This window comes from Oncorhynchus keta, chromosome 4, assembly GCF_023373465.1.
Source record: "Oncorhynchus keta strain PuntledgeMale-10-30-2019 chromosome 4, Oket_V2, whole genome shotgun sequence".
In the NCBI taxonomy this organism is placed as follows: domain Eukaryota; kingdom Metazoa; phylum Chordata; class Actinopteri; order Salmoniformes; family Salmonidae; genus Oncorhynchus; species Oncorhynchus keta.
The window spans coordinates 21,997,406-22,009,795 of record NC_068424.1 but is presented as its reverse complement, the minus strand read 5'-3'; the positions used below and the strand labels follow the sequence as shown (position 1 = coordinate 22,009,795).

Here is a 12,390-nt window from a genome sequence, read left to right as displayed (position 1 = left end):
CATTTGTTTACATCCCTGTGAGTGAGAATTTCTCCTTTGCCTAGATAATCTGTCCACCTGACAGGTGTTGCAGGTCAAGAAGCTGATCATAACACAGGTGCAGCTCAAGCCACAGATGTCTCAAGTTTTGAGGGATTGTGCAGTTGACATGCGGAAATGCAGGAATGTCCACCAGAGCTGTTGCCTGAGAAATTAATGTTAATTTCTCTACCATAAGTCGCCTGATTAAAAAAAAAAAAAAATACAAAGAATTTGGCAGTACGTCCAACTGGCCTCACAACCGCAGACCACGTGTAACCACGCCAGACTGGGACCTCCACAACCACAGACCACGTGTAACCACGCCAGACTGGGACCTCCACACCCAGCTTCTTCACCTGTGGGATCTTCTGAGACCAGCCACCCGGACAGTTGCTGAAACTGGGGGTTTGCACAAATGGTAAAAAAAAAATGTTTCAGGAAAGCTAATCTGCGTGCTTGTCATCCTCACCATGGTCTTGACCTGACTGCAGTTCGGCATCGTAATTGACTTCAGTGGGCAAATGCTCACATTCGATGGACACTGGCATGCTGGAGAAGTGTGCGCTTTACGGATGAATCCTGTTTTCAACTGTACCGGGCAGATGGCAGACAGCGTGTATGGTGTTGTGTGGGCGAGCGTTTGTTCGCAATGTTGACATCAGCAGAGTGCCCCATTGTGGCAGTGGGGTTAAGGTATGGGCAGGCATAAGCTATGGACAACAAATACAATTGTACTTTATCGATGGAAATTTGAATGCACAGTTACCGTAATGAGATCCTGAGGCCCATTGCCGTGCTATTCGTCCGCCACCGTCCCTTCATGTTTCAGCATGATAATGCAAGACCCCAAGTATCTGTACACAATTCCTGGAAGCTGAAAATGTGTCAGTTCTTTCATGGCCTGCATACTCACCAGACATTGAGCATGTTTGGGATGCTCTGAATCAACACGTACAACCTCGTGTTCCAGTTCCTGCCAATATCCAGGAACTTTGCACAGCCATTGATGAGGAGTGGGACAACATTCCACTGGCCACAATCAGCAGCCTGATCAACTCAATATGAAGGAACTATGTCGTGCTGCATGAGGCAAATGGTGGTCACACCTGATACTGTGAGTTTCACAAACTGGATACTACCGTGCTCCGAGCATGCAAATTGGAGCACGGCAGGGTCGGCGTATGAGTCCGAGTCAAAGTATGAGAAATGGCGCAGGGAGGGCACATGAATGCGTACTCCGTTTGTATGCATCATTTATTTTGAAGCACGCATCGATGCAAGCTTCAAAGGAACATGATGCAACTACGTAAAAAATGACTCACATTTTCTGAGTCAAAGACTGAAGCGAGAGAAAATATACTCCGACTTCGGAATTAAATGTTGCCTATTCACATCTCATATGTTGCCTGACTACAATATTTTAGTTTGATACCTTAATTAACACAGCATGTTTTTAATAACTGGTTGGCTTAACTTGGCCAGAAAGAATTGTTAGTTAGCTACCCACAAAGAATTGACATCTACCTTGGATAACATTGATTTTAGGTCATTGTTGCCTATTATACTATCTGGTTAGCTACATTATTACGATTAACATAAACATTTGCTTTGTGTATATCTTGTTTCGTCTATTGCAATTGTCCTGGCTAGAAGAAGGAAGGTTCAGTGAATGGGTAAGTCAATAGGCTTAGCTGGCTGGCTAGCTAGCTACCCATGAATAATTGTCATCCCATATATCTAGCTGATAATAATGAAGTAAAATGTTTGCTTTGTGTATGTCTTGTTTAGTCTCTTGTTGCCATTGTTCTGGCTGGAAGAAGGTTCAGTGAATGGGAGATGCAGCGTGAGTGTCACGGTTTTCATGTGGTGAAGGAGAGTCGGACCAAACTGCAGCGTGTATATTGCGATCCATGTTTAATCACACAACGTAACACGAATCCAAAACACAAACTCTACAAAACAATAAACGTAGTGAAAAACCGAAACAGCCTTAACTGGTGCAAACTAACACAGACTAAGGACATCAAGACACTCAGGACAATCACCCACGACAAACTCAAAGAATATGGCTGCCTAAATATGGTTCCCAATCAGAGACAACGATAAGCACCTGCCTCTGATTGAGAACCACTCCAGACAGCCATAGACTTTGCTAGATAACCCCACTAGCTACAATCCCAAATACATATACACCAAAACCCCAAGACAAAACACACCACAATACAAAAACTCCATGCCACACCCTGGCCTGACTCAAATACATGAAGAAAAACACAAAATACTTAGACCAGGGCGTGACAGTGAGGTAATACAGTAGGGAGTGCTACTCAAAAATAATGTTTTATGTGTTCTCCACACTCTTGTACTCAAAAGAACGTCCTCGGAGAATGCACTTGGAGCATGAGTGTGGCGCACGGTAGTATGCATATTGAGAAACACCCAATGCCTGGTTCTGATCCACTCCCCTATTCTGGTTCTGATCCACTCCCCTATTCTGGTTCTGATCCACTCCCCTAGCTTTTTTTAAAGGTATCTGTGACCAACAGGTGCATATCTGTATTCCCAGTCAAATTAATTTATTTCAACTGACTGATTTCCTTTATGAACTGTAACCCAGTAAATTCTTTGAAATTGTTGCATGTTGCATTTTAGTTTTGTTCAGTGTATTTCTAAACGACTCCCCTTTTGTGTTTTGAAATGTACTGCTTTTACCAAGGCCGTATGGTATGTAAGGCCTATTTGAACCGCTGTTATTATTGCAGCCAGCTCCAACAGGACTTTAGAATATATAAATCAAATCCAGATGTATATTGACCTGGGCAAGGTTTCGATTGATAAATGTTTTAATGTTTCTCATTCTAGACCCAATCCTGCCTCTCTGCTCTCCATGTTCATGACCTGATATGAACTGTCCAGGTCAGCAAATATCCAATCTGAGTCTGTCGAGACTCGCTCTGTGATTGGTTGGCAGTGACAGAGCTAAGAAGCTATTCTTTGTTTTTTGTTTTTTTACCCTCGCTACACAACTCCCAAATTTTTCTACTACGACAATTTAATTGCAGGGAGCATGTTTCCCCGGTTAAGCCCATGAAAAACAATAATCTGTGTTTAATACCTTTTTCCTGCGCTGCGACAGTGAAAAGAACCACTCCTTTCAGCAGAAAAAGAGGCCTGGGCTTTGGCAGGGTATTACTGGCTCTGACTGTGGGCGGACTGTCAATAAACACACTACCTCAAATTAAATGTGGAAAAGAATATTTGCCATTCTTTCCAGGCTTTTTGTGTTATTATTTTTTGGTTGATGCTCTTAGGCTTATAGTCACATCAGAAACAAGTACCGTACTTTTCTGTGGCTTGAGTATTTTCACTTAGTGCTAAAACAGACACAGTCTCTTTAATAATGATTTTCCACGGTAATCTCGGTTAACTCTATTTTAATACCACACATGGCCTTACATGGATTTAGTTTAACATATTCAGATGAGTCCTTTTCCTCTCACCACTGTAATGGTTCGACCTTCAATGTTAACCCATATAAATAGCATTCGCTGCACTCAACTCTGCATCACACTGGCATCAACACATGTAAAGAGGGACAGAGAATAAATCTGAAAATGTGTTTACTGCTGAATACACAATGATCTGCTTTGGGTTCCACCATCCGAGGCCTGCGGGATACGACCCTTATCAGTCACACTTGCTGCAGAAATGGGAACTGCCAAGGCGACCACGGCAGAGTATCCTGGCTCACACCACAGATTGATCGGCTCCAACCAGAACTGTCCCTTAATTACAGTAGAGGGTGAAAGGCGACAGTGAGACCGTTTTAAATGCACACTGCCTGGCCAGTAGACATGATTTATGAATCATTATTATTCGAGGGGGGCGACCGGAGTCTGCGTAGTGCTCCTGTTATTAATATTTTAAATATGGCTTGTTTGTTATCAGGGCAGACACAGCTACTCCCAGTTCATCTATGCACAGAGACCTGCTTTCATGTGACCGACAATTCAAGTTGTAACCGTCAAAGCGACCTCACAACCACATTCCTTCCATGCAGTATTGTAAGCGTATATCAGACACAGCAGTACACCTTCAAAAGCGGTGACTGAAATAATATAGCTGCCTACCTCTGAGAATGACTTATTCTGTTGCTTGCGCAATCTCTCTTCTGTACTGTATATGCAAGGCCCAGACTCTGCCTCTTTGCTCTGAAACTGAAACTAGAGCCCTTGTTTGTATCCACCACCCTGGATGTTAGGATTTGAATCAAATGGTGACTAATAAACAAAGTCCGTCTTTGGAAGGAAACGCTGGACTCCAGCCTCCTTCATGTCAGTGCTGACCGCCAATGTTTTGGAGCTGCAATCTGTCTGTGGGATCATTCATTGGACAGCTAATCACCAGTGTAGATGCAACATATTGCGCCAAGCCTTTTGCTACAGGGCTGAAATGAAACCAGTGCATTTCTGAATTTAAAGGCCTTGGATATCCAATCCAATCATGGTACTGTACACGTCACTCCTGATTTTCAGGTTTGTCTGAAGTTTGTTCAGACGGTTAAACGATCCACAACTGTGGGCTACAGCATGACTTCACTACCTGCTGCTGTGTGTCACGGTTAGCCTGACCTCTGAACTCTATCACAGTGATCTGTCTGACTGTTCTAAAAGGCTTGTTACCAGTTACTGCCCTTTCTGCCAGCCCAAATGAATTCCCAGCAGTCTCGCTAACCCCCTGACGCACCGGGAACAGCGGCTAATTGCTCAGACAATGTTTGCAGAGACGACGGGTATCGTGTCCCTTGGCAAGGTTTCAGTGTTGCATTATGCAGAGCAGTGGGAGGAGAGGGGGTAGAGGGGGACCGGCGCATCCCCTGGGGAGGTGACATGATCCCCATGGCGGGGGCGAGGGGGAGTAATTGGGACCAGCGAGTGAATAAAGACAACTTTATTACATTACAGACGGGTCAAGGCACCCAGCACAGTCCTTGCCCGGTGTTCAGATGGAGCGTGAGCAGGCAGCTCTGTGTACACACACACACACACACTGGGTTGTTTATCGGTTTATCTGCCCCTCTCTGTGATTAACACTGATCGCCACGCCGACGGCTCGAAACAGATTTCAGGCAGCTGTCATGCTTATGTCCCCTTTATCACTCTAATTTGGGGGGTAGGGGAGGAAAATGGCAGGAAAACATACTGTCCCCTATTACCCCCCTCCCCCTGTTTTGTTCTGGTCAGGCCTAGTATAACCAGTTGAATCCTAATGACCTTGTTATTTTGATCCAACGAAGAGGCGATGGATTCTATTTGTTTCCCCATCTGTCTCATCAATTTGTACCTGAGGCTGAGTACTTCATACAGCGGGTGCTGTTACAAGAAGCCACAGTGGAAGTAGAGTACGTGATTTGACTTAAGCAAGTTCCTTCATAGTTTTAGCTCAAACTTTAGTTCCAGCATGGTTTAAATGGGGTAGGCTAGCTTGATGGCTTAAAGAGGAACTGTTACCTAACCAATGTCATTGTTTACACATGTATATAAAGACATGTTTGTTTAAAAGCTTTGTGCTTAATTGTTATGTGGAGGTTAGCATAGCAAGGTTACGGATTGCCCTTGTTCATCCCTATGGCCTGGTTCTGATTGCTACCCTCGGCTAATTGAGGTGATTGGTTGGAGCCGGGCTGTGGTGCATGATGGGCACATGCTCCAGTGCCCCCATTGTGCCTCCCTGCATGGCAAAGCTGGATCCAGAGCAAGGCCCCCTTTTGGTGATGTCATCACCACAGGCTGCCTTACCTACCGAGGCATGATTAGATATCCATCCAACAAGGCTCAGATCATCTCATGGGTCATCATGGCCTTCATCCCAAAATTCATCTGAAGACTGGGACTGGTCAACAACGTGGCTCATCCGTTCACTCAACTCAATTGGATTGTTGTTTAATTGAAGGGAGAAGAGATTGATTGACTCAATTAAGGAATCGGTGAGCTCGTTTGCAGAAGCCCCGATCTGTGTTTTTGAACAGACTGAGGACGGCCAGGTTTTGAATGTTTCCTTTGAAGACGCGCTGCCAGACAATCCGTCTGAGGTTTCTTTGATGAGCATCTGTCAGTTTCTGGAACCAGGCATTTCGTTTGGCAGCTGAACAACCGAGTATCATTTATAAAAAAATGGAGCATCGCTACACTGGATGCTTCTGAACCGGCGGGTTAATTTCCGTGTTAGAGGCTTATCGGTGTTGGCCACATGAGTGAGAGCAGCCAATCATGTCAGGCCTTTGAACACGACCCCTCCGCCAGTCAGTCAGTCACTGGGGGGTGGGGGTGTGTGTCTAGCTTATTTCACACTGCTGCCATGGGGACCGACTGTGATTACAAAGCCACCTATCAGTGCACACATGGCCGTAATTAAAACCTAGCCCACTAATTCCACGCAAACAAACACAGATAATGCCTACGAGGACCCAACCGGGACCATCTCTCCCCCCTCCCTGCCCTCCCCATGTCGCGCATCACTGCATATCGTGTACAAGTTCATTATGACACTCTTTCTCTCTTGGCTGCCAGTTGCAAACTGTGCCGCTGTGGCAGACACATTTTTGTCAAAGTCAGGAAGTCTCTCTCTCTCTCACACATACATTGGCCTTCCACTTTTTTGTGTACTTTCCAAAGGCTTTTTGAGTTTGTGTTGTACGACAGGCTCTCAGACTAGACCTCTATGTCAACGCTTTAGACAAATCCTACACACACATACACACACCACCACCCCAACCCTCCCCTCACGAATAAACTACAGATCCCTCTTCTACACAATTGCACTGAGCAGCCAATGTCCCATCAGCTGCTGGTCCCAGCCCCTCACCCCAACAGGAAACCTCTCTGTCAGCATAGGTCCTGTAATGTGGGATTGGGGTGGGTCTTTCTTGATTTGATCTGGACCTTGAGGTTGGGCTGTGTCAGGGAAAAGGGGAGTGGGCACGGAGTGCAAGAGAAGCATGAGCGGCAGTGGGCTAGGGGTAGATGTTCACGTTCTGTAACCCTTGCCATGCAATCACATGGCCTGATGAATTATTTTATTTTGGCCAGTAGTGAGATTGGTATGTGAATATGGTGATTCATTTCTGTCACACCAGGGAAAGGAAGAGGTGTTCTTCCTTTTAGGGTTCAGTATTTTTCAAAAGGGAAATTCCAATAGAATGTTCTCTATCATTGACCGACTAGAACAGAGGCAACGCAATTCTGACTCCCATCCTAACTCCATAAGCATGGTAATGAGTCTGTGGTCTGGCTGGCAGAGAGGACGAGGCCGTCCTTTCCCTTACCGCACACCTTTCTCCCATGTCTGTTTACCCTACTGATCCAGACCGGCTATCTCTCATTCTGCTGCCGTCTGAGATTGACAGGCAGTGTCACCTTTTAAACATTGTGAAGATCCACTTCCTAGGATGTTAAGGCACAATTGTAATGGAATCTATCGTAAGATTTCTGACCCGTGTTGTAGAAAGTCAGTGGCTATGCATATTTCTATCCCACTTTCCAAAAATGTCATTCTTATGTGGAAGAGCAATTATTATTTTTTGTCTTAAAATGTTTTTTATTTTAAAATTCTGTCACCTGGGGGAAAAAAAAGAAGTTCAATCTGAAACAAGACCTGGTAATTAAATGAACTCTCCAGTCTACTTCAGCTTGTCCCTCCATGTACCCTGTCTTGTTATTTGGGATTGTCCCTCCATGTACCCTGTCTTGTTATTTGGGATTGTCCCTCCATGTACCCTGTCTTGTTATTGGGGATTGTCCCTCCATGTACCCTGTCTTGTTATTGGGGATTGTCCCTCCATGTACCCTGTCTTGTTATTGGGGATTGTCCCTCCATGTACCCTGTCTTGTTATTGGGGATTGTCCCTCCATGTACCCTGTCTTGTTATTGGGGATTGTCCTCTGTACCCTGTCTTGTTATTGGGATTGTCCCTCCATGTACCCTGTCTTGTTATTGGGGATTGTCCCTCCATGTACCCTGTCTTGTTATTGGGGATTGTCCCTCCATGTACCCTGTCTTGTTATTGGGGATTGTCCTCCATGTACCCTGTCTTGTTATTGGGGATTGTCCCTCCATGTACCCTGTCTTGTTATTGGGGATTGTCCCTCCATGTACCCTGTCTTGTTATTGGGGATTGTCCTCTGTACCCTGTCTTGTTATTTGGGATTGTCCCTCCATGTACCCTGTCTTGTTATTGGGGATTGTCCCTCCATGTACCCTGTCTTGTTATTGGGGATTGTCCCTCCATGTACCCTGTCTTGTTATTGGGGATTGTCCCTCCATGTACCCTGTCTTGTTATTGGGGATTGCCCCTCCATGTACCCTGTCTTGTTATTGGGGATTGTCCCTCCATGTACCCTGTCTTGTTATTGGGGATTGTCCTCTGTACCCTCTCTTGTTATTGGGGATTGTCCTCTGTACCCTCTCTTGTTATTGGGGATTGTCCTTTGTACCCTCTCTTGTTATTGGGGATTGTCCCTCCATGTACCCTCTCTTGTTATTGGGGATTGTCCCTCCATGTACCCTGTCTTGTTATTGGGGATTGTCCCTCCATGTACCCTGTCTTGTTATTGGGGATTGTCCCTCCATGTACCCTCTCTTGTTATTGGGGATTGTCCTCTGTACCCTCTCTTGTTATTGGGGATTGTCCCTCCATGTACCCTGTCTTGTTATTGGGGATTGTCCCTCCATGTACCCTGTCTTGTTATTGGGGATTGTCCCTCCATGTACCCTGTCTTGTTATTGGGGATTGTCCTCTGTACCCTCTCTTGTTATTGGGGATTGTCCTCTGTACCCTCTCTTGTTATTGGGGATTGTCCCTCCATGTACCCTCTCTTGTTATTGGGGATTGTCCCTCCATGTACCCTGTCTTGTTATTGGGGATTGTCCCTCCATGTACCCTGTCTTGTTATTGGGGATTGTCCCTCCATGTACCCTGTCTTGTTATTGGGGATTGTCCCTCCATGTACCCTGTCTTGTTATTGGGGATTGTCCCTCCATGTACCCTGTCTTGTTATTGGGGATTGTCCCTCAATGTACCCTCTCTTGTTATTGGGGATTGTCCCTCCATGTACCCTGTCTTGTTATTGGGGATTGTCCCTCCATGTACCCTCTCTTTTTATTGGGATTGTCCCTCCATGTACCCTGTCTTGTTATTGGGGATTGTCCCTCCATGTACCCTGTCTTGTTATTGGGGATTGTCCCTCCATGTACCCTGTCTTGTTATTGGGGATTGTCCCTCCATGTACCCTCTCTTGTTATTGGGGATTGTCCCTCCATGTACCCTCTCTTGTTATTGGGGATTGTCCCTCCATGTACCCTCTCTTGTTATTGGGGATTGTCCCTCCATGTACCCTCTCTTGTTATTGGGGATTGTCCCTCCATGTACCCTGTCTTGTTATTGGGGATTGTCCCTCCATGTACCCTCTCTTGTTATTGGGGATTGTCCCTCCATGTACCCTCTCTTGTTATTGGGGATTGTCCCTCCATGTACCCTCTCTTGTTATTGGGGATTGTCCCTCCATGTACCCTGTCTTGTTATTGGGGATTGTCCCTCCATGTACCCTGTCTTGTTATTGGGGATTGTCCCTCCATGTACCCTGTCTTGTTATTGGGGATTGTCCCTCCATGTACCCTGTCTTGTTATTGGGGATTGTCCCTCCATGTACCCTGTCTTGTTATTGGGGATTGTCCCTCCATGTACCCTGTCTTGTTATTGGGGATTGTCCCTCCATGTACCCTGTCTTGTTATTGGGGATTGTCCCTCCATGTACCCTCTTGTTATTGGGGATTGTCCTCTGTACCCTCTCTTGTTATTGGGGATTGTCCCTCCATGTACCCTCTCTTGTTATTGGGGATTGTCCCTCCATGTACCCTCTCTTGTTATTGGGGATTGTCCCTCCATGTACCCTCTCTCTTGTTATTGGGGATTGTCCCTCCATGTACCCTCTCTTTTGTTATTGGGGATTGTCCCTCCATGTACCCCCTCTCTTGTTATTGGGGATTGTGAGCAGCATTATATTTGTCTGATTTTCCAGTTTGTGAGTCCAGTCGAGCCACTGTCGGCTGGTTAAATGGAGCTTGCTAGCAGTAGGGCTGTTCAATTTCGATGGCTGGCCCTGCCGCAAAGAGAATTATGGCCTGAAATAACGAGGACTGGAGGAGAATGAAACTCTCTGAATCAGGTGATGCTGGACTGTCTCCTCTCTGTATTAATTAAAATATCAATTTATGCCCTGTATCAATTTATGGCTTATTTCTCTGCTATCTCTGTCACCTTTGCTTCATAACCAGAGCCACACCAGCCCAGTAGCTTGTGGAGCGAGTCTCATTTTCGGGACAGTGTAATTTCCAAGTGGACATCTCTGCTTGAGATGGCGCCTCCTTAAATTGGACGGGCCGGTGATGGGGGTAAAGGAGTGAGGCGCTTCGCGGTGGCACAGGGGTGTGCCGCCCGCCATTGCCTCTGCTTTGGAACATGATTTGTTGCAGGGTCACGTCCCATAAACCTGTGCTCCCCACAGTCACAGTCAGCAACAGTGTCTAGCGACAGAGAAGGAACTAGCTACAGCCGCAGCCCGAGGTTAGTGTTTTACAAATTGAAAAAAGTCCCAGTAAATCACTCTACTTTTTACCCCCTCCCCGGAGCCTTCTGCACATCACAGCCTTGGCTCCTTTAATAGTGGTTTGAGACTGTGTTAGTATGCATGTCTGCATCAGCTTGTGTCTATGAGTATTGGCACTGGTAGACTGTAGTACAATATGAAGGGACTCCCTGAAAACACTTTTCGTAGCAGGTTAGGAGAGCATTTCAGCTACCCTAACCTTCCTAAGCATAACCTAATTCTCATAACCTGCTGAGAAAAGTCACCAATATGACTGCGAAAATTAAAAATGACCCCATTTCCTGGGGTCTACTTCCTTTCGTCATTTCTCTTAAACCAGGAAAGTCTACCTGACTGGGTTCTGAGGAGGAGAGCTCGAGTGAGTGAAGTGATTTTGTTTTAATGGTAATAAGTGTACTCAGTGAAAGTAGTCCCTTTCATCGCAGCACTACGGTAATGAGACGCAGCCTCAGACGTCTCCTGCACTCCGTATGGCCTCCGGGAATCACAGATGGAGAGTCCCAGGTACCGGGATACAATTATCAGCCATTATCTTCAGTTTAGCAATTTAATAAGGCAATGACTGATCGAAGACGGGCACTTGAAAGCGAGTACTGAGGGAGGGGTGGGGGGGGGAGTACTTCAACTCTTTTCTTTTGTCAAAAGGAGGGACCGTTCTGTGACTGTCCCGCAGCCGTGGAAAAACAGCTCATTATTTCCTGGCTAAATTGAACAAATCAAAGAATTCCCAAATGATGAAAGAAACAGGGCTTCCATTTATCTTCAACTCTAAAACACCCCCACCACCCCTCCATCCCTCCCACCTGGATGTTTAGGCATCAGGATCAGGTGTGTGTGCCTGTGTGTGTGCATGTATGTTTGTTGGAGAGGCTAGGGGGCAAGGGGAGGAATGTGTCAAATCAAGCTTCTCTGAAGCTCAGGAAGACGACCGCAGGAGTGATCCACTTACCCTGTCATAGTAGTTGGATAGGATACGAGAGACGAGGACCGGCCGTACAGGAAAGACGCCCGGAATCAAATCAACTGTTAACTGAGATTTCCACCAGGAAAAGTGTGGAATAAGCGTAGTGAGTTTGGGAATGTGGTACTGAGCCCAGTGTGTGTGCTTTAGCTCTGTGCTACCTGAGAGCAGCAAGAGGTGAGAAAGACCACCTTTCACACCATGAAGGAGGAAAGGAAATAGCTTTGGGTGCCATGTTGGACAAAGTCACCTTTATAATAATTTCCATAATCGGTGGGCTTCTACATGAAGCCCTATCAATAAAAAGGGCACAAACCTTCATGCATTATTCACCTACTGATAATCTGAATCATAAAATTACGACCCATGAGATCAATGTGATGTAGAATTATTGATTCTACCTATGTATAACACAATCAAACTTTGACAACTATGTAATTCACACCATCAGCTGCAAGTTTCAAACACACAGCCTCAAGCCAAGAAAACGGAGGTGCTAAAGGAAAGACACTTACTCCTCTTCTCGTTTCTTCTCTTCGGAAATAAGCCGTAAATAGTCGACTGGTTTGACTTGATACTGTTGTTCCCTCAAGCGAAGGCTGCATACCTCTTATAGATCACAAAGATACAGGCTCTTTGCTATCACAAAGACTTCCCACATATCTGCAAATATCCCCTCTGTACCATGGCAGAGGAGGGAAGGGGTGAACATCGAGGCCCACGCAATAGAGCACTTACGACGCA

The 12,390-nt window shown here is 45.8% G+C and overlaps 1 protein-coding gene across 50 annotated transcripts in view; it reads left to right on the top strand.

The window, feature by feature from the left end:
• LOC118382678 (receptor-type tyrosine-protein phosphatase mu) overlaps positions 1-12,390 on the top strand; it is a 321,821-nt gene that overhangs the window by 64,154 nt on the left and 245,277 nt on the right. The gene's annotated exons all lie outside the window — the stretch shown is intronic.